The 22,970-nt window shown below is 34.1% G+C and overlaps 1 protein-coding gene and 1 long non-coding RNA gene across 6 annotated transcripts in view; one reads left to right on the forward strand and one right to left on the reverse strand.

Annotated features, from left to right (window-relative positions):
- Positions 1-22,970, reverse strand: part of LOC124425972 (zwei Ig domain protein zig-8) — a 187,970-nt gene that overhangs the window by 131,317 nt on the left and 33,683 nt on the right. The window lies entirely within an intron of this gene.
- LOC124426008 lies at positions 8,216-15,649 on the forward strand. Of its 2 annotated transcripts, XR_006942631.1 has the most exons (4): positions 8,216-10,124; positions 10,234-10,394; positions 10,548-10,760; positions 10,864-15,649. It is a non-coding gene; the product is annotated as an uncharacterized LOC124426008 (long non-coding RNA). The 2 variants fall into 2 exon arrangements; XR_006942630.1 differs by having other exon boundaries at positions 8,216-10,394.

Raw genomic sequence — 22,970 nt, forward strand, 5'->3', positions numbered from 1 at the left:
TGCAACCAGCTGCTTGAACGGACAGTTGCTGAGAATATAAAGCAGCCTTCATCCTCGACAATTGCCCTCTCGATGGTTATTAGCCTTCTACCGGAAGACTCCCTTAGGATCTTTACGAAGAACGTTCATCCAGAGGGAAAAGGATGCATCGGTCTTTCGAGTTTAACGAACGCCTTACGCTTTCCACCTTTCTTAGAGAACGTTTGAAAGATTACTTCCGTACGAATCCATCGTCTTCTCGGTAATTTTCGTTTTCTCGTTAAGAAGAACGTGGAAAACGTATAAGAGAATATTTCGTAGACGAAAGAAACGAACGTTGAGAAAAGTAATTTGGTAGAATTTCGGAACTAACTTTGGCACAATCGATTTGCTACTATCTTTGCAACTTTAAATGATTTTCGTAAGGAAAGAGACAAAGGAAATTTCTAGTAGTATTAATCTAACCAAGGATAGCTATACACTGTTAGTATCTCGAGTACCGATACGTGCCATTGCAAACAGCAATCCGCTGATGTCATTGCGTTGCGTATAGAACGTGTATAGATAATTTGCGTCAGGGAACGTACGCTTGTGTCATTGGTATAAGCGAATCTGTAATGACATCAATCAAATGTTGGAACTAATCAGCCGTACATTTCGTTATCCTTAACCATTCGTCCGATCATGCGCGTATTCACGTTCGCGCCGACCATTGCATATACATCGGCTTTCATATGAGCTATATGCTTCGTGGTGCAGAGAGAGAGAGAGAGAGAGAGAGAGAGAGAGAGAGAGAGAGAGAGAGAGAGGGAATTGTGCCCGCAGGAAATTACATCGAAACGTTTGCAGAAGAAAGGACCATGACTGGATCCTCTCTCTCTCTCTCTCTCTCTCTTTCTCTCTCTCTCTCTTTCTCTTTCTCTCTCTCTCTCTCTCTCTCTCTCTCTCTCTCTCTCTCTCTCTCTCTTTGGCTAGCTCGTTTTCTCTTTCTTCGATTTTCATCATTCTCCACTGTCATTTCCGTACACAATTCCGCAACGTAGCCGCAACATTACAATGCACGTTCTTCTAATACGCTCACTGCCAAGCATCCTCGTTTACGTAGCTTTCATTTCTTTTATTTCGACACAACAAAAAAGCGAAAAAAAAGCGAAATGGAAATGACAGAGAAAACTAGAGAATGAAAGAGAATAAGAGAAAGAGAGAGAGAGAGAGAGAGAGAGAGAGAAAGAGAGAGAAAGAGAGAGAGAGAGTGCGTGTGTATATATTTAGTACGACTTTATTACGTTCGTGCAGATAACTTTTGAATAAATAAAGGACATCGACAAAAGAGAGATTATCTTGTTTTACGAGCTGCGAACTTAAGTAGTACATCCGTGCACGCGTGCTGTTTCTTGGCAAACATGCACGATTTTAATATGCCATCCATATTCGTACCTGTATGTTTTATAAGAATTATCGTAAAATCATGCTTTCAGTAAATTAAATAAGTTTTTCTAATACACCTATCGATTATTTTTTTTTTTCTGTATCAAACAAACTCACGTTTTTCGAATTTAATAGAGGAAGGGTATCTTATCAATTTTGTAAAAAAAATTCTAAGATACATATTATGATATAAGATACACATTATATGATACACATAACATATTATTTTATGTCCATAATTAATGTTGTTGTTATTGTTTTTATTGTCGTTGTTGTTGTTGTTGTTGTTATTATTATTGTTGTTCTTTTTAGCTCGCTATACTTTTGCTTCATTTTGTTAAAGAGAATCATCATTTTTGTCCCGGTCAAGGAAGATTCCGTTGTTTCGTGAGCCTTTAAATCTCTTCGAAAGGCGATGCTTTTTCGCGAAGTGGGGCTTACCGGAAGTATTTCCGCTCCAAAACGCGTTCGTGAATTTATTACGAAAACGTGGAATCGCAGGCGCGAGAGTGAGAACGATGTTTATTCGAAAGAGCGAAATGAATCACCGCATACGATCGAGGTTAAGTGGATACATTTTTCGGCACGTTTTATTCTCCGACGTGGAAAAGAATAACGAGCGAACGTGGAAGCGTTCGAAATATTTAATTCCATGTTTCAGTGGGGGGCGGAAACGAGCTACGTGTTTTTTTTTAATTTTTACGAAGGTTCTATATATTTTTTATTTTCTTTCAACCATAAAGTTAATTATTAATTTACTTGTTCATTACCTTGTAATGATATACACTGTATACGTCGACGTAATCGAACTTTATTGGATGTCAAAGATAAGACAAAGGGGGTCTCGGTTGAATTATCTAACAGGAGATATCTCATGACCACTTCGCAGTGTGTTCATTTCTATGGCGTGAATAGTTTGAGAGAAAGGAGAAAGGACTCGAATGGTTAGGAGAACAAGGTACACCCAATATGATAACAATCTATATTGTGTAAACTGCCACTGCTTATGTATAACGAGCATTGTTTTGTTCAATTCGACCTCGATATCACTCTCCGATTGAATAGAAGATCATTTTACGTTATAACCGCAGAAACATCAAGTTCAGTAATTCGTCCATCAAAATAATATTTTATAAATTGTCAGTACTTGCTGATTCGCTAATTCGTCATGATTTATAATATCAATTAGCTCATTTCGTTACAAGACGCTAACGTCTGACAAGTCAATGTAATTGCGACGAAGTGGAATCGAGCGGACGATGCAGAATATTCGAGGGAAAATTACGTCGAGCGAATGACGATGAAGGGTTTCGATAGCGGGGGATCTCGTAAAATTCAATTTACGTGCCCTCATTAGCGTGCTTCTTTATCATCGCGTTTAACAAAATTCTTTCCACGATGGCTCGTGACGAAACGTTCGTGTAAATTCGCGTTATTGAACGATCATCCTCTCTTTGGTATTGGAAAATATTGGCCGGTCGATTAAATAATATTACTATATCGTTGCTTTATAACAAATAACGATAGCTAACGGGACTTTAACGACCAGTATATATACATATGTAATAAATACGTTAGAATGATATTGTTATATCTTACGGGGTTACAATTTTCTTAACAAAATATATTATCTCGTGCAAATTTTATACGTACATACATAAATATGTTCAATCGTTATCGCAATCGATTAAATTTAATAAATCTTTTTATTAGATTTGATAAAACTTTTCTTCTAATAAGCATCAAAAAAAAAAAAGAAGGACAATATTAAATTAATTCGTATTTGTTTTTTGTTATCGTTCAAAAGATATACTTCAATAATGATCGTGGATGAAAAGGCATACCAGCAATTTCTGGCATGCGGTAGAAAATCGCACGGTATGAAGGAGTTATTTCAAGGAAAATATTTTTCTATAAATTTCTCTGTATAAAGAGAAAGCTAAAGTAACAAAATAAAATAAAATAACGTAATGCATTCTGACTTTTTTTCGGTATTTAAATCAGTGTTGTACGATTGCCACTCTTTGTCATTGCGATACATCGCATGACATTTTTCATCGGTACATTTTTATTTTTTTTTCTCCTTTTACTTTTATATTCACATTCGAATTAATAAAACGAATGTTTTTCATACACGTAAAACCAATTCGAATAATTACTTTTCGACTTAATGTAATTAGATATATCTCTAAACGAATACCAAAATAATTTTCTTTTTATTTATGACATTCTTCGTGAGAATACGCATGAGACTTTTGTATGAAAATCATTTTTCAAATTACTTGAAAACCATTGAAAATCTCCCTTGTGTAAGAAAAGCCTTCTAAAGTGAATTCGTTTAAAACGCTTCGGGGTTTACTTTGACGTACCCTCAAGAGAAATTATCAGATCGCACGGTGGATATTTTGTTATATTTATATTAATATTGATTCTAAGTATCATTAATAGAAATAAAAAAGATAAAAACTTTAGGCACATTGATTCTTGAGCAATGACTCGTTAATAGTAAAATTGCCGATGGACATGACGGTGACATGGGGAAAGTTCGAATTGTTAATTAGGAGCTACTGCATTTAGTTTTGACTCTTTACGCAGACTCATAATACATGGTTAACGTAGCTTATACGTTGCAGCACGTTAGTTTTACATTCTCGTTAAAATACGTAGATACGAAGGTAGGCGAATAAACTCTACGCTAAAATTTAGAGAATCTCGTTTCAGATGGTGCCACGTATTCGAATCTAATTAATGTTGCTAATTTCTCTTCTCATTTCAATATATATATATATATATATATATATATATATACACACCTTTTATAAACTAAAAAAAAAAATTAAAAAAGAAATAAAAATACCTCGAACCAATTTCCATTTCATTTCTCGAACTTACAAAATAAATGTCTATAAATTAAAATAAAAGTATTTTTTCATTTTTGAAAAATATATATTTTTTTCCCCGATTTTTTTAATACTTTGATAACCGTGACTACTGATTATTATTTTTAAAAATATATTGTGAATATAATGAATAATATGATTGATTAGTATAAAGTCAAAAATACGCTATTCAACAATTGTTAATTGTTATTCATAATTTTCGTTCTTGCTACAAGTAGAATAATGAAAATATGAATAAAAAAGTTTAATATATATATATATATATTTATAATGAAGATATGAATTATTATTTCGAATGTCAGTAATCAGTTCGCTCATTTTTGTTGGCATTAGAATTAACGTAATATAAATTTGTATAATATTTTATAAAAATTAATATAAATGAAAATGAGATCAACAAATTCAGTTTTTACAATATGTTGTCATATCGTCCAATAATTTTGCAACTTTACTAATGAAAATTTTACAGTTACGGTCGATTGTAGGCGAAAGTAAACGAAGCGTTTATGTGTGAAATATAAACAAATTGTTAATAACAGTATAGTTATCATTAATAATAATATATAATAATTTTTTTATTATATATTATTGTTATATATATTTTTCATTGAATTATAAGAGAATAATCCAATGAAAATTTTGTGATTCCTAGAGATAAAACATAGAAAGTTTTGACACTGATCGTGTTTTAATTATTCGCAAGAAAAACATGATGCGTATAAATCTTTAACTCGTTTGAAAGTTCGAAGTAATGCAAGCAGCGGCAAATGAAAGTAGAGAGCAAAATGTTAACTCGTTTGCGGTAAGCATTCGTTAAATTCAATAGGCTGTCGCGATAGGGAGCGAACCACGATCTGGCCTTCGATCGGCACACCCTTTCCGCCCTTTCACCCTACTCACCCTCGATGCGGTCCGGCTGGTGGTGCAGCACCACCCACGCCAGTACCGCCACCATCGTTGGGTGACGTCGTTTCGTGTTCCACGAAATCGCACCGGAAATGGCCGCACCGTCGACGTACGGACGAAATATTGGATTAGCGAGATAAAGGTGGCCACACGAACCACCACCCTAAGTTTCTTGGACCTCTGGTGCACGCGATGCCAAAGGAAAAGGATAGATAAATACATAGAAAGACAGAGGGAGTAAGTTTCAAGTTGAGTTATGATTCTTTGATCGTTTCACGATCAGTTCCATCGAAAACGCTTTAAACTATCGTTTGCTGTTTCGCAACTTTAATTTGTTATCGATAGTTCTTGGCAGAGAAGTCGAAAGATTTTAACCCTTTGTAACGATGAGCACAAAGCTGTTTATATTTATATTTTTATCCGTTTCTTTTTAAAATATTTTTCACGTCTGATAATTTTCTTTAATATTTTCTTTCGAACATCAATGAAAATTTCTGATAAAATCATTTATAGAAATTTAATCGAATCGATCAGAAAATAATGATAGTTCGATGAAATGAGATTAGTGGTTTCTTTAACAATAGTCTTCGAGAGATCTTTTTCTTTTATATCTTTGACTTAAAGCAGATTAAAAGTGAACTTGAATATGCAGTAAAGGTACTTTAAGCTATGTAAGGAAGTTCTCGTAGAATCGGCCTCTAATTCTTATGCTAAAGATATGTAAAGTCTTCCTTCTTATTCAAAAATCGAACTACATACGAAGATAATCTGTAATAAAAGAGTAAAGAAGTTTAAAAGATTCTAGGATTCTTTTATTCTAAAGAAAGATATGTTATTTTTATACTTAAACATTTATTTATAAAATGACAAACGTAACATAGAAACGTTATAGTTACATGTGATTCGATCTTCTAAAACTTAGATTTGCAAGAATAAGAGGTTACATGAACGGTATATATTCTCAAAAGGGATGCTTTTTGTGTAAAAGAAGAAGAAAAAGAAGAAGAAGAAGAAGAAGAAGAGATCGTTCGCGTTTATATTCAAACGCTTATTTCTCGATACGAGACTTGCCTGGCCATCAATATCATGCATTGAAACGATGCGATAACAGCCGCGTAATGTGCCGTGAAAGTGGAAAAAAATGATTTCCCTATCGGCTATCTTATTGGAAGGATGAGGAAAAGGAGGAAGAGGAAGAGGAAGAACTCATGCAAGTTTATCCCTTGCTCGTAGTTATGATTGATCGAAGAACGCCTTCGACGACGTCATATTTTATGTTAACCGTTGTTGCATTCATTTTTATCACATGTTTTCTGAAACTTTTCTTTCTATTCACTTATAATAAGATCAATAATAATCGAAGAATTGAATGTTAAAATAAATGACGAGGATTTAGATAAATCCTTAAAAAAAGAAACATTTATATTATTTATGTGTGCTATATCTATTTAATTAAAAGTGAAGAATTTTATAATATTGAATTTGATTGAAAGTTCTTAAGTGATTTGACAATTCAATTTCTCTCTCTTTTTTGAAATCTTTTGAATTCGAATTTTTTGTCAAATTAATAAAACTGTAAATCTCTACAGTTCAACTATTGATCCATTATGTATAAAAATCATCTTATCGGCTGGAAGAACTTTAAGGATCTTTTTTTTAGTATTATTGACCAAGCTTCGAGAAGCATTAATTTAGACAACAATGAAAACGACGACGCCGACGAAAGATCTTCGTCTTATTTTATAGATAAAAATATAAATATCTGCGGTAGTAGATTTAGTAGTGACGTTTGTGCGAGGAACTGGAAAAGTAACTGAATCTTTAACGGAGCATATTTTATACCGTTCGGTAAAGGAATTTTCTTCCTTTGAGGAATCAGATTTTCTGAAGAGAAATTTAATTAAAAAACCATTATCTATTTTCATCATATTCGCCGTGAAATAAACTTCGATAGTTATACCATGATTACCAGCTAAAGGAAATGAATTCTCAGATCGTAGTTTCTCGTCCTGTTTCGAATAAAGAGTCGTTTTACATCCACATTGGAAAGCGTTGTGAAACAAGACTTTCAATGAAATTTACAGTCGAATTAAATGATTTTCACCGGGCGACGACAATGTCGGAGAATCCGATTCTAACGTGCGAGATCGATAATTCAATTTTTCTCATTCTCTCTTTTCCTTTCGCACACACGCGAGCATCTACACACACGCACGCACACACACACACACACACACACACACACACACAGAGAGAGAGAGAGAAAGAGAGAAACTATTTCTCCCCTTTCATTTTCGTCAAGATTTCTTATTTATAGGTTCAAGAATAAAAACGTACGACGTTCTCACTTTAATAAGAAGCCTCAAAAGAAAAAAAAGTTCTTTCTTGTCGTTTCTTTCCAAAAGCTAAAATAAATATCACGATGAGGATTTAAGCAAGTCGTTATACGGTCTTATTAAATCCATGAGGAAAATAAAAGGAGTGGCTAGTCGTCGTCGTCGTCGTCGTCGTCGTCGTCGTCGTCGTCGTCGTCGTAGTTATCGTCTGGGATTTTTGTTAGGACACAACGATTCGAACGTACAACGAGCGACATTAATTTACACGAAAAGAATATCTAAGAGAGTTCGTTTCCCTAGCCTCTTTCTTTCTTTTTTTTTTTTCTTTTTTTTTTTCGTTGGATAATTTTATTCCGATATGCCAACGCTACACAGTGGTATTATGAATACGAGGCAGATTTTCTTTGAGATGAAATTTATATACATACTTTCCATTCACGGCACCGTTCTATTACTGGCGTTAGTGAGCCTTTATTTACTAGAAAGTCCCGGACTGCCGAAAGATTTATAATATACATACACACGTATATATCCAGATATATAAAAAAGTGTATGTGTGTGTATGCGTATATATATTTGTATATATATATATATATATATATATATATATATATATATATATATACGTATTACATATATAAACAAGTATGTATTATATCCATAAAAAGTACATAAACTGAAAAGAAATTAATGTTATCGTAGCCAGTAAAAAAAAAAAAATGAACCCTCATGTATTCACGATTTTTTTTTGGGTTAATTAGTTTTAAGTTGCATGTAATTTGTACCCTGGTCAGTAGAATATTTAAAAGTTAGGAATGAATAATCGTTCTTTCGTGACCCGTCCACGCCCTACCGATCGGTTAGGTATCATCCATTATCATTTGATTTATTTAGGAAATCGAAAGTTATTTTTATTTCACTTTGGACCATTTTACATTTTTACTGACAAAGCTTTTCTATGTCTCTTGTAAATCAAAGGACAATATTATTGTTTTTCGTAAACATTTTTCGCTTCGTGACATCATTCGGAAGCACTTCGAGCATTACAATTTTCGCTCTTCCAATGTATATTCTGGACGACGAACGTAACGCGTTTTCCCAGGGTCTTATAAAGTTCCTTCTCTCTCTCTCTCTCTCTCTCTCTCTCTCTCTCTCTCTCCCTCCCTCCTTCCTTCCTTCCTCTCTCTCTCTCTCTCTCTCTCTCATTTATGCGATCTATTTTCACGAAAACGGAAAGCACGGTGAAAAGTATTTGATCGATTTAAAATGCCAAGTTTGCGCTAAACGCACAAAAGTTTCTCTTACTGAAAATTACTAATTTGGTGGAGCGATAATTAAACTCCGTAGAAAATCGACTATATCCGAGTTCTATTCTCGAGAATTGCTTTCAGGAAAAGCGAGAAACGAGAGTCGAAGAAACAATTGAAGATAATCGAGCGTAACGCCAGAGTTTCAGATATAAAATTAAAAAAAAAAAAAAAAAAAAAAAAAAAACAAAACAGGAAAAAAAAAGAAAACAGAAGAACGAAAGAAAGAAAGAAAGAAAAGGAAAGAAAAGAAAAAGGATAAAGAAAAAATTAATATCTTCTCGTAGAATTTAGTTTAAATCACGGCGTGAAATCGTCGTATAAAATGATCTTTCTTATTTAGAGAAGATCCATGGAGGATACCATGCGGAATGTTTCAAGTCGGAGACGTGGTAGCGTCGTCTAGGAATTCGGCGTGATTCTCAAAATTACTAGATTCTTCACGTGCACGGATCGTATAGCCGCCAGGAGCACTATTACCACCATCCAACGTATGAAGTTCCACCTTGAAATATTTCCGCTCGTTCGGTGAAAAGAAGAGAGAGAAAGAGAAAGAGAAAGAGAGAGAGAGAGAGAGAGAGAGAGAGAGAAAAGGAGAGTGAGAAGGAATAAAAATGTGATAAAATAAAAAGGAATGCATATTTTTCATGTCGAATGTCAACTACATTCGTTTTGTTCTCGAAATAAGTAGAGTTATATTATTTCGCGAGTAGAAAGGTAATAGCAGAAAATGAAGTTAAAAATAATCCATTCGTAGTAAAACGAAATAGTAAATTTCACGTTTCGTAAATTTCCACCTCTTCTATTCCCTTATATATTATATTTCTCATTTGTTTTCTTTTTCTCTTTCCTTATTTCTTTCTTCTATCCTCGTCCTATCGAGACAAGTCAATGATAATAAAACACTATAATAGAATTGATTTAATTCATCTATGGTTTAATTCAACAATTTTTGTAAAAAAAAAAATAAAGAAAAATAAGAAGAAAAAAAAAGAAAACAAAGAGAATAAAATATACTCTGAAAATATCAAGAATCGAACAGGAAACAGGTTTGACATTACAAAGAAGGGTGAGTGAAAAGGGGGTGGATCGTATCCATCGTCGAGAACCACGAAACGAGAGGAACACGAAAGAAAGAAAGAAAGAAAGACTAGCGTGTACGGGCTAAGTATTGATTCTACGCAACGAAACACGCGAACGTTTTCAGTCAACGGCTCCTTCAACGACGACTATGGTGATGACGACGAGAAGTATATACGCGATTATATGTGATTGTTTATATATATATATATATATATATGTGTGTGTGTGTGTGTGTGTGTGTGTGTGTGTCTGTGTATGTATGTGTTTATATGTATATGTATTTCTATGTGCAAGGAGTACAGAAGTCACTCAACCCCAGGTAAACAGCCACTACCAACGTCAACTTCAGAAACAGGAACAACCGCAGTTTTTTACGAGCGCGAACTTTCTGGCCGCATAAACGTTAATAACGCGGCAAATTTAATTAACTAAAAGCATTGAGGACTCAACTAAAGGTAGCTGCGTTAACGTTCCCTTGTCCTTTTCAAACCTATTATTTTCTTTCTTTTCATTTTTAATTTTTTTTTCTTTTTTTTTTTTTTTTCTTTTTTTTCTATGTACGTTTATCTTCTTTGTTAAAGCCTTTGTAATTTCTATGACTGTTTCAGACTGTTTCGATCCTTCGATCGTGTGCCTTAGGAATAATGTGACGAAGGAATAATGTGTCTCGTTCGCGCCTCGTTATATGCTAAAGGATGTGGTTTTTAGTGAAGAGAAGTTTTACGAATCACGCGACTACAATCGAATGACCTTCTTTTTCTTTGCTCTTTACCAGTATTTCATTTTCCTGTTTTTATTGTGTTTCTTTAAATTGTATACAGGTATGTATACATTAGCGGTATACATATTTATGTACATCGAATATATTTAATCGTTATTAGTAGGTCGCTTAATTAAATCGTATGCATTAAATTTCTTCTATAGAAATGATAATGATGTCGCATTTTATGATCATAAGCGATAAATTTAAAATGAATTTGGAACGTTCGTCGTTATTATCGGATATTTTGAAAATTGCAACGAAATTGTTAACAAGCTCGGATCGACGTTATATAAATAAATCAACGATGGATAATACGGTTCTTGGCGATTTTGCAACGAACCAACGAAGAAAATTATTTTGACAATGTTATGGAAAATGCGTGTGCCGCTTTTAAACGAGGATGTAAACTTGGCAGGCGTTAGCGTGCACGTTGAAAAAATAAACAGCAGTAAATAATCGATGTAAAGCTTTGTATCGTGTTTCTCGCTTCGCAGTTTCCCGACATTTATTGCTTATAAACGAGTGACTTTTGCAACATAGCTATCGATATAAATCGAATTATTTCCATGCTATTGACACGATTAATTCAATTTCAATGGAACCCTGACGCTGCTTTTTTCGGTTTTTTTTTCCTCGAATTGATTGGACCCACGACACTTCGTAACATTTACGAACGGTCGAGAACCGAATGAGAACTCGATAATGATTCTGCGATCCGTCTCGATGGAATTCGTTTTAGAACAGACCGTCTATTATCTCACAGTACCCTATTACAAATTGAAACGCAATTGACTCGAATCAAATGTCAACGCTAACGTAAGCTTTTCTTTTCTTTCGTTTAGTCGATTCACGTTGCTGACTTAATCTCGCGATTATCTCGTTATATTAAACGTATTTGATTCTGAATAAAAAATGAAATGTAAATCAAAATAAAGAAATATTTTTCTCCGCGCATCGATCTATTTTATTTACTTTAATTAGAAAGAGCAAACGTATTTTATGATCTTTCCATAATTTATACAAATATTACTGCAATTATTATAATATTTTCGTTTCGATCAAATTTATTATATAAGATATTATATATATATATACATAATAAATAATTTTTACGTACGAGAGGATATGATTCTTAATAAAAAAGAAAAAAAAAGAAAAGTATTGATAGAGAATTAAATCGAGTCAGCACTATTTTTATCGAAAAAAGAGAAAGTGATTTGCGATATAAAGCACAGTATTGTTTTCTCATCAGTTAAGTCTTTCTTTGGCCCTCTTCGAAAATGAAACCGGGAGATCTCGAATTTATCGTTGGCCGTTCTGTGGCAATCGAATTGGAAGGTCCACGTTCTTATCCGATTCACGTTCGACAAGGCCGTCCTGTGCTTTGATATTCCTTCGGGGCACGCCGTCCCAGCGATACGTTCGATACATCGCACACGAATCGCATTAATAACGAAGAGATATTTGCATTACACTTGCACGCGCGACCGCGATCCGATCGCTCTTCAAATTCATGCTGGTTTGACCGATCGGGAGTTATTAGAGATGAGATCGGCGAATACGCATGTCGAATCCCAAGCAATTCGACACATCAATTTGATATTAATTGTAAAACCTCAAAGAGTGTTATATTCTAATATTCTATTAATGTTATAAAGTATCCTTGGATATTTTTGTGGAAAACGTATAAAAATTCATTTTCGTCATATCCCAATTGATATAAACTATTATATTATAGATATACATATGTAACACGTTAAAGCTGATTTTAATTCATTATATCAAAATTTAATACCTATGTCTATTTAACATTTAATCCATTTTACGAATAATTTGATCTATAATTAATATTGTCCCAATTGATTCCCTAAATGTTCATTTGGTTTAGAGAGTTAGTTGCCAAAATAGCGTAGAAATGAAAATTGATCATAGCTTGCATGACAAAATAATATTTGGCTAGTACTGTCCACGTGAATCCTCATTTCATATTGAAATAAATATAAAATATTGAAATTCATAAATAGCTCGTTGATTGAAACAAGTTACTTAATTATGTTGCCGTTGAGAAAATGTAAATGACAAAAAACAGATATAAAAAAAAAAGTAAATGGAGTTTTGGTATAATCAATATTAGTCCACGTATTGCAGACTCATTAATATCGAATAATATTTTTCCGAAACTTCAATTGATCGCTTATACAACTCTAGTTAGTTCATTATGGCTAATTAATCAAAACTTTGCTTGTATGATTAATTATATTCACCGTGAGTCATACTTACAACATTTAATGTTTCAGACTATGCATTGGTATCTATATAAACTGATATTTAAAATGCGTGAAATTAATTTATTAAACTATTTTCGTAGGAAGGGGAACGAATTTGAAAACCTTCTCTTTGTGCACCCTTCGTAGAGTACAAAAGAGTTAGAATCTATTGTAGCACAGCGTACTCTCCGAAACACGTAACCTCTAGGGACTTTAAAAGAACTTAACAAGGAGTTAACTTCGAGAAAAATACGGTGCGCTTAGGGAAAGCAGAACAACGAAGGAGATAAAGGAAGAGGGTTAAAGAGAGAGAAAAAAAGAGAATGAGAGAAAGAAAGAGGGAGAGAGAGAGAGAGAGAGAGAGAGAGAGGGTTAGGAAAAGAGAAAAAAGAAAAAAGAGAAGAGATAGGACTCTGAGGTTAACGTTAACTCTCCCTTGTTCTACGTGGAGTTAAATTCGATCCACAGCTTTACGACTTTCCAACACACCAACTGACGTTTACGAACTTGCTTTCTAATTAATTAATTATTATCGATCAATATGAGTCGCAATAAAGATAAAAGTTTCGTAAAAAAAAAAAAAAAAAAAAAAAAAAAAAAAGAAAAAAGAAAAAAAACTTTATAAATTATCAAGATATTTGTCACGATTTTCATTAACTATCAAAAAAAAAGATCTTAATATAATACTCGTGATATATTTTAAAAAGACATATATAAGATCAATATTATATTTCGAATTGCCTTGTTTGTTGGATTTACTAGCACGATATCGACTAACTTGGGAACTCTCTTGTGTCCTCGAAAACGGTTCGAAGCCGCACCAACCTGGACTACCACGAACGTTCAGTTTGAAACGACGCGGTGTAGTCGGCCATTAGGCTAATTACGGATAAACAAGTAAACCTTCCCTTGGTTAGAGAGAGAATGCAACGAACCTATCCTGCTTGTCACAGTGTCAACGAGATGCTTATTGTTACAACGCACAACGCCACAATGATCCTACCAGCCGCGAGAGAAACTCGCAGAACTGACGAATTGTTTAACATGATGACGGTGCAAAAGTGTTGCCATTGTATTAATTACTCAAAAAGGAATTCGAAGATTCCGTTAAAATCACATGACATGTAAAATCCGTCGAAAATAGATTCTTTGAAGATCTAAGATGCTCCGATTTGTGATAATGTAGGATATCATTTTTTTCTTTTTTTTTTTTTTCTTTTTTTTTTTATCGTCTCGAAGGATTTAAGAGTTTATGAAAGACTATCTTCCAAGAATCTCTACAATTACGGGAAGAAGAATCGCTGCATAGATAAAATATGAGTTGGACTATCAGATTTTAATTTATATAGCGTCTTATGAATTTTCATTAAGATCACGAGCTCGACTAAGAAGCAATTTAAAGAGATGCTAAACTGGCAATGGATAAAGGACTGTATTAATGAAAATGATATACGTTGAAATGGCTATGTGTACATTTATGTGATCTTTTTAATACGCACACACACACACACACACACACACACACACACACACACACACACACATATATATATATATATATATAAAATACTCAGCAGATTTTATTCTTTTTGCTCGCTTTGAAAAGAAACGTCAAAAAGTTAAAGAATTGTGCTGTTATAATCTCCATGGCAATATCATGACAGCGCCGACGTTGGAAAGAAATAAAGGTAACGGTCGCGTGACTTTTAGCGACATAACTGGGAAAATAAATATCGAGGCAACGATATCAAGCTCAAAGATATTGTTACGCTCTCTTTCTCTCTCTCTCTCTCTTTCTCTCTTGCTCCCTCTCTTTCACTCTCACTCTCTCTCTCTCTTTCTCTCTCTCTCTCTCTTTCTCTCTTGCTCCCTCTCTTTCACTCTCACTCTCTCTCTCTCTTTCTCTCTCTCTCTCTCTTTCTCTTTCTTATATCGTATAATTTCAAGTCGATTACACGAAGCATTTTTCAAAAATATTAATGCTCACGGTACAATGTGCCTTTTCTAACATAAACGTCGCAATCAAAAGGCTTCGGTTAACGGATAAATGTACGAGATTTATTTAATTTTCTATTTTTTTTTTTTTTTTTTTTTTTTTTTTAATCATATCGGAAAATAAATTAATATACCATAGTACCTTTCCTGAATAAATTCGTATAATTTGCATTTCGAAATGTACGCGCGAAATAGATGTCAGGAGATACCCTGAGAATATAATTTTCCGTTGTTCGCTAATTTTACTTCCACGTACAATGAATGGAGAGAAGTAAAGAGAGGGAGAGAGAGAGAGAGAGAAAGAGAGAGAGAGAGAGAGAGAAAGTACAAGGCAGACTTAGACAGTACCGCGACCCGAAGTCGACAGAGCAGTCGTAAAGCACCATACATTCTCAATTCTGCTTGAGACATTTGCTTTTATAGAGAAATGTGTAAATGCGGATAGTAAGTTTCTAGCGACGTAAACATATGCTCCCTTTTGAATTCGCGCTTCTTCCTCGCCTGAATAGTCCAAACTACGAAAACAAAGACTTGTTAACTATTTTCTAGCGAATCAATTATCAAAGAATCTACGAAGCCATTTTTCATTCAAATCTCGAAAGAGATAAAAGCAAATGAAAGAATTGGAACTGTCATAATTGAAAGTGTTTAGGAACGCTTGCTGGTAAATTTCATAAAAATTATACTTATGCGTAGTAATGAATCGAGAGAGAGAGAGAGAGAGAGAGAGAGAGAGAGAGAGAGAGAGAGAGAGAGAGAGAGAGAGGGAGAATGACCCTATATTGCTTTTTTCTATGGGTTTTGTTTATTTAACGCTGTTGAAAGCTCTTGTAACTATATTTAATTATGCTTGCAATATTTATTTAGTCGTTATTGCACGATGAACAACGATGGTACTTGATTTTTTATTTATAAACAAACTATATGCTCTTTTGTTCGCGACAATTTTTCATTCTTTGAAATTTTTCATTCTTTTCATTTTTTAGGAAAAAAATTAAAATTCAAGCGCGAATTTCTATGCCTTTCTCTCTCTCTCTCTCTCTCTCTCTCTCTCTCTCTCTTTTCTTTCTTTCTTTCTTGGTGACATCATAAAAAATAAAAATTGTAATATCGTATATAAAAGACGTCTTACATATGTGCACTTTAAATAAATCGATATTAGAATTAACGAACACTACTAACGATCGTGCTCATACATTAGATTTTGATTTGCCATTGATTACTCCGTGTAGAATATTTTTAATCAACCAATTCTATTCATATACGAATCTGATATCATGTAAATATATATCGTCCTTTTTGAGATAGTTTCTTTCGAACATATGTAAATTGAAAATAAAAGAAGGAAAAAGATAAAAAGTAAGATAGGAATTGAGAGAGGAAAAAAGGAAAAATAAAAAAAGAGAAATGTCACGTTGGCAATAAAGTTCTGAGGCGAGATGTCAATGAGATATCGAACGGCGAGGCTGAAACGATTATCATCGGAGTGAAAATCGATTGAAAGCTCGAATGATGGGTATTCGCGCGCGGGCGTACGCCTACCTTCACGTATCCCAATCTCGATGGACGTCGATATTGATAGGAATCGTTGGCATACCGAAACAGTGACTCGCAATAGCCGGGAGGAATCTTTCTCTGATCGTAAAGGGCGAAATGCAAATTTCTCACCCTTCGACACTCTCTTTTTCAAATAAAATTTTTCACTCTATTCTTTTCCTCGAAATTTTTAATCGATAGTTTCATCCAAATCCGACCAGATTAAATTTCATTCAATTTCTATATATCGTTAATCTGATAGCTAAAATAACGAAAATACGATGATAAACGATTATCTTTTGTACGTATTCCAGATAAATGACGCTTATACATACATGCATACTGTATACATGTGTCTCTCTGTGTGTGTGTGTGTGTGTGTATGGGTGGATGTCTGTATATATATATATATATATATCTTACTCGTTCTGCTTAAAATTCTTTCGACATACGATTCGTTCGAGAGGAAAGTTTATGCGACCACTTCTCTTTTCTAGGTTTGCGTTTTATGATTGGTCGCATTAAGCGTTCGATGGAATTGTATGCGAACAGTGATTGTCGGTGATTTATTTACGTCGACGGATAAATCTCAGGTACATATCTGTTGGTATCCAAACGAAGAGAAATGCAAGAAAGGGAGAGGAAGAGAGAAAGAGATATGAAGGACGTGTAATGCCACGACTAATGGTGGAGGGTTTAGAAACTCAATTATACACCCTCCAGACACGCCTTCATCGCAGCATTGCAATTTTCTCGTCAGAATAATTTAGCAAGATCTATGGACCCATGCCAGTCAGAGTACTGACTCAAGGTGTCTTCAGAAGATTTTACAAAATAGAAAATGAGATAGGGAAAGAAAAAAAGAGTATGTGTGTGTGTGTGTGTGAGAGAGAGAAAGAGAGAGAGAGAGAGAGAGATAGAGAGAGAGATAGAGAACTCACGCCAATTTATTTTTCCATTGTTTCTCCTTTGTTCGTTCACTTTTATTAAAGTTACATAAGCACATAGGTAGCTCTATTTGTATAAGAAAATTTATTCGATATAAATATGTTCTGAAGCGTTGAATTTCAAGGGGGTCTTTGTAAAAAAAAAAATCTTGTTGAAAGGTGACAAGCAGCGCGATAGCGCTTTCTTTAACATATGTCGATAGAACCGAGCGCCAAATGCTGAGTATTGCTTTAGCACTTTTCGACATAAAATGTGAACAGCACCATTGGCCCGTGTTAAACTCAACCGATTTTCAAAGAGAATGATTATAAATCAAAAGTAAGGTTATACTTTAAATCGAAATAAAATGTTTTATTCAAGTATCGAAAATAACATAATCTACGTAAAACATTACAAGAAGGCGAAGAAGAAAAATCCAAAAGCAACATCTTTAATGAAACGTGAAGGACTTTGAGAATAACTGGTACTGAAACTCATTAAACTTCTTAAGAAACTTTCTCTTCGTCTCCCTCCTCTCTCTCTCTCTCTCTCTCTCTCTCTCTCTGTCTCTGTCTCTGTCTCTGTCTCTCTCTTTCTCTCTCTATCTCAACTTTTATATGTACATATGAAACGTCATAATGTGACGTAAATGTAAAAATTGATTCTTAAAATGTATCAAAACGAGCAAAAAGGGAAAGATAAATAATGCGAAGCGTGAAACGATTAATAGTCGTAATAATTATTATCTTTCATTGGGTTACAAAATCGGTAACAAAAATTAATCGACATGGTTGATATAACGAGCTGATTGAATGAAAACATTATTTTAGAAAGATGACCGATCGAATTCATGTCGTGCTTTTCGATAAGGCTCTTGATCGATATAATCGATGAAACGAGATTAACCAAAAAGAGAACGTGACAAAGAGAAAGAGAGAGAGAGAGAGAGGGAGAGAGAGAGAGAGAGAGACAAACAGACAGAGACAGATAGTGAGAAAAAGAGAGAACAATTTTTGCGCAAGCCACTCGTAACGTGTTCGCGTACGCCATTTTATTTTCAGCTCGACCGACGTTTAATTGACATCCGGGGGCTTTAATCGACGGCATAACCCGGCTGCAACGGCTATAATATTAATTATCTTGGCTCGTTTCACGGCCGAGTCATGGCTTAACATCGGTATTGCTGATTTGATCTTCCTACCATGCATTATCGGATTCGTAGGCTTTTCCGAAGTCCGATTTTCTAGTTAAGCTCTTTGCTCTGTTGCATTCTGCTTTACCATTACCAATCGAATCGTCGAATTATTCGCGATATCATTGCGTTTTAATGTACTTTTTCATTAAGGATGAACTCATTTGACCAACGTCGGGAATCTAATTCGTTCGTTTCTCAAATATTCGAAAGTTTGCTTTTCGATGATAAAAATATCGAGTCAAAGTAATTAATGAATCAAGTATCATAGATATTCAATATTTGTACTACATTATATAATAATATATAATAATAATTTAATTTGTAAAAAAATCTGATGTCCTGTGGTATTGCAATAGTATTGAAAAATTCTTTGAATCGTCTTAATAGTTCAACGTTAACTACAATGATAACATTTCTATTTCGTTAGCTTACTCTCTTTGCACCTCTATCTTTCTCTCTCTCCTACTTTCATTGTGTTTGACGCAAAGAACAGGTCACGTACTACAAGAGAAAATGGAGAGATTCTTATGGATCCATTTTCAAGAAGAAATATTATTTTTCACTCGGTATTATAGCTGTTATTGGATTTATGAAAATGATAGAGAACGATACTTCCGGACTTTCTCAAGTTTTTCCCCTATGGCTATTTCACTGATCTAAATCTCGTCAGATTTTTCCTTCTATGACATTACGTGTCATCTTCTAATGTCAGAGATTATGTCAGATTCGATACGTAAATCTTACCTACCAATTGTCTTCGTTAAAGCTCGGCACAAAACGATATCTCCTGATTACAATGATAAAGGGAGGAAATTAACGATTCAACGTCGTTCCTGGAGAAAGCTGAACTAGTTGTTCTATATGTAAATAAGTTCTTCTATATGTAAATATATGCTACCTATGCACATAGGCATATCCACGTTTCACATATAAATATCACGATATTAACGCCACCGCATTGGGTATTATTTGATTGTTTGTAAAAGAAATACAATTATGTATCGCGTGTGTATGAAATAATAATAACACCTTTCGTTTCTTTCATTCTACGTGTCAATGTCTCTTATGATCTTATGAAATGCATAGATTTCCCTATTAATGGATTCATTAAGAAAAATGTAAAATAAGAAATGAAATTCGTATTAATAAAAAAGGTGATATTAAATAAAGTGGATTATTATTGGATTATCACGTTGTACATATTATATATTTGGTCGCCTTGAGATTCTCTCAAATTTAAGACTTTTAATGTGAGCTCGCACATATATAAACACATAGAGACTCGTCTTCACATATCACTCGCGATTGTTCCACGTGCATATAGGTCTCTCGCATACCTATCGTTCCACGATGGATTGACGGATATTAATCGTTTTTCTCGGCCGCATGATCCCTTCGAGTATCCTCTCATCCTTCTTCTCCTCATTATCCTTTCCATGAAACTCCCTGCATTATCTCTTTTTCTTCCCTCTCATTTTCATACCGAGCCTCGATAATGAGAGTAATTAACGCCCATCGAATCGCCGACGTTGAAACGTTCGATTCTCGAAAAGAGAGGCGTAAAGTGGAAAAATTCGATAGAACCCATTCAGTCTTTTTTTATCTTGACATCTCCTTTAAAAGATTATTCCCATAATAGGAAAGATCGATTCGAATTTCTATGTGGAATCGTTAAATCATGACAATTTGCTATGTGACCCTTATTCGTTAAGTATGTAAAGATTATCGTCAATCGTATATATATATATATATATATATATATATATATAAAAGTTTCATAAATAAACGAATAAATAAATAAAGACAAATAAATCGATCTTTAAAATTCTTTCCAGAGTACAGAACATAAGCGAATAACAAGGATATTTAAATTCGAAATGTTATCCGTATATATTAAGGTATAAAAAATATCATTAGCAAGTTCATTCATACTCGTACCAACGATTATCATTATGAAGATAAGTTTCGAAGCACTTAGCAAAAGTTGCCTCGTTCTTATAAAAAGAAATCTTGAAGCACGCAGGCACGTTCTCATATCGAATTAAATGGATACGTCAATGCATTCTACGTGATACAATTTCTTAATTCGTTCATTAAAATCGGTTTCATTGTGATACAGAACTTATTTTCGTATATTCTAAAAACCATTGAATTTAGAAAATAAGCGAAGAAGGGAGAGACAGAGAGAGAAGAAGAGAATTAGAGAATAGAAGCATTGCGAGCATGTTTGCCATTCCATTCATTTTAATTCATATAGATACGATCTCATTTAACGCTTTCACACGATACGATTTATATCTACGTATAAGAGAATAGAACACGTTGAAAATATATTGATTTATACATCTATATATTTATATCCTTTATTTCCTTCACACATATCTATGTATATTCAATGCATAGAACTATTCGTAATCCTTGGAAGCAATAAATTTGTATCAACCAATGGGTGCGAAAGTTCAACTTAATAACATGTAACGAATTCTAATGACAACGACGACAACGACGGCGACGACGACGATTGCAATGAAAAGCAAATGGCCTCAGGGCCGAACTTAGAAATAATTGAAATTCGATTCATCGATGTACGTAAAGCTAATTGGAGTGATCATTACAGACTTCACAATGGATTAATTAGTATTGTTAAAAGTTTCGAGGAGCGGAAGAGCGCCTGTCGGCATAAACTAAATTATTTCTACGATGTAACGATGCGATCATGAACAGAACGAAAATCCATGACCGTTACGATTTTTCCTTTTTTTTTTCCTCTCTCTTTTTCTCTCTCATACCAAAGTATCGATCGTTGTAAATTGAAATAGATATACCTACACGTATTACATATATACGCGTAAAATTTCTACGTGAAACTCAACGATACTGTCAAGTACAATTTTTACTTAGTACTTTTCTTCTCTCTCTCTCTCTCTCTCTCTCTCTCTCTCTCTCTCTCTCTCTCTCCCTCTTTCTGTCTCTTCTTTTCTTTTTTCTTTCGTAGAAATTTTTTTGAAACGTTTCTATAAACGAGCTATGGAACAAGAATTTCTACATGAATGTATTCAATGAAAGAGAAAGGAATGGATCTATTTGAACCAGGATATCCAGGATCGTGGATAACTATCTTCCATCGGGATGGAAAGAAGCTTTTATCCAATCGGTGCTTTCTTTCGACCCGGGCCGAGGAATTGAATGCAATCATTGAGAACTGACTTTTCTCTTTATCTCTTTCTCTCTTTCTATTTCGAGAAGAGAGAGAGAGAGAGAGAAAGAGCTGTGTAAATACGAACGCGTATACGAATACCAAGAACTTCGCTAACTCGACACTGAGCATTCGTCTAACGTCTGCATCTTCGATTATTCTGGAAGAGTCTAAGAAGTGAGTTGCCCCGAGACAGGAAAGAGATCGTTGAAGCGAGAATAAAGTGTGAAATAAAAAGATAGAAGAAAAAGAAGAAAAAGAAGAAATGATAAAATACTCGGTAAGATGGGTGAAGTGACCTAACAAATGGTGGTACTTCCCTTTCGTGAAAATAATAAGCACCTCTCTTAAAGAGCGTGGAGGAGGGGGAAAGAGGGATGGGGGTGGAGCGAGAGGGGATTGGACCGATCGTGGTGATGGTGTTGGCTGAGAAGGCAAGACTCCTCTTCTTGAATAAGCACGAACGTATATAATCCCCGTCACTTTCGCATTAACGATATGAAAGGAATATTGACTTACTGTTTCTACGGTATGCCAGCTCGCGTAATGGAGATTTACAGGGAAGGGCCCGACGATGTTTTCCTTCGTTTTTAATATTCCAAGTGATATATTTTATGCCTGTATAAGACGTCGGAATCTGGACGGAAATGGCTACGTTAAACGGAGTCCATTCTTTTTCCAGAATAACGTAGCCCGATGTGAATATTAATACATCAACGTTACCGTTATAAATTCCGGTTCCCTTCTTTTCCTTACTCCTTTCCTTTTTTTCATATTCTTAATCGCCATGACGAAGAAAAGAAAGTACGAAAGTACAAAGTTAGAACGTGGACAAAGAATTTGCTACTATTGTTTCCCATTGAAGTCGTACTTTGACTTTTCGCTTTTCCTTCCTTGTACGATCCTTCCTTCGTTGTTTCGTCCATATAATCGCGATACAATATTATTAATTTATTATTATTCATTATACTTTATAGAATTTTCTCTCGATGTTTTTTTTTCTTTTATATATATATATATATATATATTTTTTTTTTTTTTTTTTTTTTTTTTATATATTTTTCCAACAAAAGCGAACATTTTCACAAAAGGTATGGAATTATGAAAATCTTTTGATATTGCGGAAATAATATCAACATGGTTCATAATAAT

This window comes from Vespa crabro, chromosome 1 (genome assembly GCF_910589235.1).
Source record: "Vespa crabro chromosome 1, iyVesCrab1.2, whole genome shotgun sequence".
Classification (NCBI taxonomy): Eukaryota; Metazoa; Arthropoda; class Insecta; order Hymenoptera; family Vespidae; genus Vespa; species Vespa crabro.